The following is a 5,979-nucleotide window of genomic DNA, read 5'->3' as shown; positions in this document are numbered from 1 at the left end:
TTCAGTAGTGATCCTGGCAGAAGCCCCTTTCGGATATCCTATGATGGCAAAGAGGATGGGATGTGGATCATGTGTAAATAATTTCTTTGTCTCCATAATAGGATATGAAAAAGCATATCCTTAGGTATATCACTATATGGACATATGTAATAGTCCATCCAGTCGGGATCTCTGAAAAGGCAGACAGTTCTATACAGTTGAGGAAGCCCTATATATGTACAACTATGTGGTAGTGTGCCGAAATTCTTTCAGATCTCATTATGAATGCATATCATCTCTTCTGAATTGCAAGTCCATATATGTCCTTATTGCACATCTGTAGATCTCCTAATTAACTGTGTCCAGTTCTGGGCACCACAGTTCAAAAAGGATGTTGACAAGCTGGAGCTTGTCCAGAGGAGGGTGACCAAAATGGTCAGGGAACCATGCCCTATGAGGTAAGCACTGTTAAGATAAGCATGGTTTAAATATTTGAAAGGATGTCACACTGAAGATGGAGAGGCAGCTCTAGAGAACAAGATCTGGAGCAACAGATTCAGGCTACAGGAAAAGAGATTCCACCTCAACATTAGAAAGAACTTCCTGGCAGTAAAATCTATTCAATAGTAGCATATGCTGTCTCAGAGTGTGGTGGAATCTCATTCTTTGGAGAATTTTAAACAGACATCTTGACTTCTGTGAAGGTTGTCTCTGCTTCCTACCCTGTCTTAAATTCCCTCCCAGGGAGTAAGATGGAAGCAGAGGAATCCGTTGCCATCATGGGATGGTTCTCTATGGTCCCTCTCCACTCCTTCTGAGTTGGATGGAACCCCTTGAGACCACCTTTAATCCCATTGCTGCCACCACCCAATGATTAACCAGTTACCCTCTAGAAATGCATTGGGACATTGCTGGGACAGCTACTGGTAATTGACAACCAGTGAGGCACTAGCCAAGCTAAGGACATGAAAAGGGGCTGTAAAGAGGCAGTACTTAAGGGAAAGGTTTATTCTTATGAACATAAAAGATCAAAACAACATGGAGGACAACTGGTCCTCCAGGCACAAACTTAACGTATGAGTTACAAACTTATAATCATATCAGCCAAACATAACACATCCCCAAATCTGGCTCCTTGACTAATACACAGGCCAAGGCCTTGCTCCCACTCAGCCTTCTTCTTTCCCTTAGGCTTTCTGTCCTTCTTTTCAATAACCATCCAGAAGGTTCCCCCCCCAATGGCCATCTGACTATATGGTTCCCCTTACACCACCAGTGAGCCCTGGTGGTGCAGTGGTTAAATGCCTGTACTGCAGCCATTCACTCAAACCCACAAGGTTGCGAGTTCAAGACCAGCAAAAGGGCCCAAGCTCGACTCAGGCTTGCATCCTTCTGAGGTCGCTAAAATGAGTACCCAGACTGTTGGGGGCAAATTAGCTTACTTGCTAATTAGCTTACTTGCTGTTCACCGCTATGATCTTTGGAATAGCGGTATATAAATAAAAAAACAAAACAAAAAACCCCCCAAAAAAATTATCCTCATCATACAGTACAGTACCCCTCCCACAGTTAATCCTTTGTTAGCAGGGGAGAAGGCCCTGATAAATGGAGGGACACCCATTTGTCACAACTGGCCTGTGCTGCTTCCTCATATTCTACCTGTGCCAAAGAATATTGCTAGAGTTACTCATGAATTTTCCTGGGGTGTACATTTTGTTGTTACAAGTGAACTCTGATTTATGGTGATGCTACCATAGGATTTTCTTAGCAGGATTTATTCAGGAGAGGTTTCCTATTGCTTTCCTCTAAGGCTAAGAGATTGTGTCTTGTTTAAGGTTATCCAGTGGGATTTCATGGCCAAAACATGGATTCATACTCTGATTCCTTGAAGAACTAGGGCGACACTCAAACTGCTACACCATATGCATGCAACCTCAGATAATTGATGACCCCTTTTATTATGATCCTGTATCCCTAACTTACTGCTGAGAACCTCCTACATAAAATCTCAACTGCTAGTGCAATATCTACTCTTCTAGCAGCAGCAACATACAACAATTTAGTAATTGCTCTCCTGTACCACTCATTATCAGGTAGTTATGTCTCTCTGGTCTCTTTCAGATAATATTGGGCTCTTTCATTCCAAGACTGTATTATCTCTTCATTTCTGTAATTGCCATCATCTTCTGTTTCTATTTGCATTGCATAGTAATGTATCCCGAATCTCTAGTCTTTTGCATTTATTTCATCCATTCTCTCCATGATCAAAGCATATCACTAGATCATTTATATATATCAATACATGAATCCATCTCTTGTCATATCTGTTTGGGGAAAAAGGCAGATATCTATCTTACTTTTCAACTCTAGCTATTTATTCTGGTATTCCATGCTTGGGTTGATACTCTTTTGCAATTTGCATAATAGTCTTTGAACCCAAGGGGTGTTCCTTTAACTCTCCATGCAGAAATAGTGTTTTATTATCCAGATGTTTGACTTGCGTCCCTTTTACTACTGCCATGCTTAACAGTGTTCTGATAGTTTGCCTACTGGAACACATTTTTTTTTATCATGGTCTCTCCCATTTTTGTGAATATCCTTTCATAATAAATTGAGAGTTATATTGCACAGACTCACCTGCTACATCATAATTAATTTTAAATTAAATTAATTAAATTAATTTAAACATCTAGTTTATAAAACAGGCAAACACCACCACCATTATAGCTCAATTTAAGGACTCGATAGTGCCTACTTGTAGTTGTGGTTATTATTACTTAGGCTGGAGTCTTTACTGACTTCCTCTTTATATTATTATCATTTTTATTGCTTGGTTTGGAGACCCGAGTTCTGTTTAATTTTTTAATGGCTTGATTTGGAGTTTGGGCTTATTTTAACTCCTGCTCCACATTTTGAGTCTGCACTCTTTATCTTTACACTGACATGCTTCAGTTTCCGTTGTTTTCACTGCCCAAGTTTCTCCCCATTGAGCACCAGCTGCCTTTGTTGCCAAGACTCATGGGATTGAGAGTCAAATAATTCTGCCTTCTTTGTACACCTTTTGAAATCTCATTACCTCTTGCTGCACCAGTCCTTGGAAATGTTTGGCTGCTAACATGACTTTATGGGATTGGGTGCTTGATTTATATATTCCTTACAAATAGAAACTATCTCTTTCCATGTAGAACTGCTTTTTTGGATTTCCTGTGAACTATGCATCACAACAGAGTCCTGCCATCCCTTGATACCTGGATGCTATTCTGCATTTGCAAAAGAAATTTGGTGCTAAACATTTTCTTACTGCCTTAATTTTTGGGGGAAATGCCTTCACAATGTGCTTCTTTCCTCCCTTGAATAACATTATCCATTCTAATTTATGCTGACAATATTTAACAGCATTCACTAGACAAATGACAAAAAAGTTTGCTTTGTGTTCTGCTATTTAAATTGCTCCCTTATGCAGCCTATTGGGAATGGCACTGATAACCTCCTTGAGATTGAACAATAAGTAACTTGTGACTCTAAAAAAATATTTCAGCTAGCTAAATCATGGCAGTGGAAATAAATTTGCACATGGTTGGTGAAGTATGATGTCTATTCTAAGACAGATGCCTTTTGAAACTTGCCTTTTCCCCCAAAATGGGAGAAAATGAAAGAAGAATCTTTTTCTTTTTTATTGATGAGCCAACCCAACCATAAAAGATGCATTTCATATTATTTATCATTTCATTTTGTTGATTATTACCAACACGGTGAAGTGGCAAATACAAATGCTAACTTTGAAAGCATGTTGGATGGGCTGTTGCAACACACACCATGCAGATGACTTTAAGAAGAAAATAAATGAAAAGGTGTTGTTGATAAATAGCCATAGAAAGCTTTTCTTTCCTCTCTTTTGCTCTCTCTCTCTTTAAAGAAACCAACAGTGAACCAAAATCAACTGTGTTATTTTTGAAGGGGATATTGTGTGTGTGTGTGTGTGTGTGTGCCTTCAGGTTGTCTGTTGACTTATGGCAACCCCATGAATTTCACAGGGTTTTCTTAAGCAAGGAATACTCAGAGGTAGTTTTTCCAGTTTGTTCCTCTGACATATAGACTATAGTACCTGGTGTTCATTTATAATATCTCATCCAAGGACTAACCTGGGCTGTCCTTGCTTAGCTTCCAAGATCAAATGGGATCTGGTACCTTTGGTGGGGGATATTAGTACACCATTAATTGCTAGAAGAAACCAATATAAAAGTTGAGGGAAAGGAAAGACAGTGTTTTGGCCTTTATAAAGACATAAAGGAAAGCCTTTTGAAATGGTGACAGCAAGCAACTTTCACCATCTAAGATGATGGTCAAACAATAGCAGAGAAAGCATAATAGGAAACAAGTACACTAGACACAAACACAGCTTTGATAATAAAACCCCTTTCTACAGTATTTCAGATAAACTCTTTCAAAAAACACAGAACTAACCACTGTTCAAGGGCAACAACACAACCCTAACCACATTGGCTAGGAGTCATGTCCCATTGAATACTGAGGGACAAAATACACAATTAGGACTGAGCAGCCGGATGTTTGTTATAGTCATTTACTTTGAAAAGCTTAATGGTATAATAGTCTGTATCTAAAGATGTAGACCTATTACTTTTGTTTTCTCTCCTTTTTTGTAGTGAAAGCAGATAAATGTACTTCCCTGACACAAAATCTTAACAGTTCACCCAACATGCTTCTAGTGCTAGTACCGCAAAATGTCAGTTTGGTTGGAGGTAAGGGAAGGGATGATTATAAGAAAAAAGTTTTTAAGTCAGGCCTGATTGGGATTTTTAGCTTCAATTAAGCAATCAAGAAACCTGAGACATATACATTTAGTAGCCCTTTCATTTTACATTCAATCAACAGGTACGAAACTGTTCAAATGTAGTAAAATGTTTACCATTACATCTGAATCAGTGAGATTGTGTAGGAGGCTTACTGTACATAAAGGAGGAAGTCTTAAAATAAATGTCCTCACATTCTGTTTTACTTAATGCAACTTAATTTAAAGTAATGACAATAAATAGATAATACTATCACAAATATATTTCGGTATCATTGGCAGCTGATGAACCTAACAGATTACCAGTGCTAAATATTCTTTGTACAAGTAATATTTCTACACTATTTTTCTTTACACCTGACATTATTCTTGAAGGACAATCTTACCAAAATGCCTGTCCATACAAATTACATACAGTAATTTTATCTGCAAAACTGATATACAGTATATAGTCATGCAGTTAAAAAGGGAACATGTTTGCCACAACTATCAAGACATCCCTTCAGATGTTGTTCTTCCATGTCAGACATAAGTATTATTAGAGATGGGTTGCATTTGTGGGGATGTGAAATTGCAGTACAGGTTTGTGTTGTATCTTGATAAATAGAGGATTTTAATTTTGGACAGTACAGTCTGCCCTCGGCATACACCCTCACCGTATGCAGCTTTGAGCTTATGGGGATGATGAGCAGCAAGGAACAAAATGGTGTGGGAGCATGCCACCATTCAAATCAGTGGGACTCCAGCATATGTGAAATTTGGCTTACATGGGGGGGGGGGTCCAGAACAGATCCCCTGCATATGGCAAGGGCTGACTGTATTAATCTGGCAGCTGTCAGTAGCATTAAAGTTGCAAATAAAATTGCTCTGATAAAAAAGACTAACAAAAGTTGACCTCACCACTACCTCTATAACTTGTTATTTATTCTGCATGACATGCATCTCAGCTCACATACTCTGGCCTTGTCAGTTCTCATTGCTTTGGGGGGGGGGGGAACACTATGGATTTACCTCTAGTAGCAAAGTAGGAAGAAGAGGAGAGGAGAAGGAAAATGGAGAAATACGTTACTCAAACAATTTAGAGGTGGCTCTGGAAAAGGTGAAACTACTGCATTTAAAAACGGTAATATCACTACAAGGCTATATTTTAATTCAGTTTTACAAATTAGTGCAGAATTTCTGAAGCTCCC

Source organism: Sceloporus undulatus, chromosome 5 (genome assembly GCF_019175285.1).
Source record: "Sceloporus undulatus isolate JIND9_A2432 ecotype Alabama chromosome 5, SceUnd_v1.1, whole genome shotgun sequence".
NCBI lineage: Eukaryota > Metazoa > Chordata > Lepidosauria > Squamata > Phrynosomatidae > Sceloporus > Sceloporus undulatus.
This window is presented reverse-complemented; position numbering follows the sequence as displayed.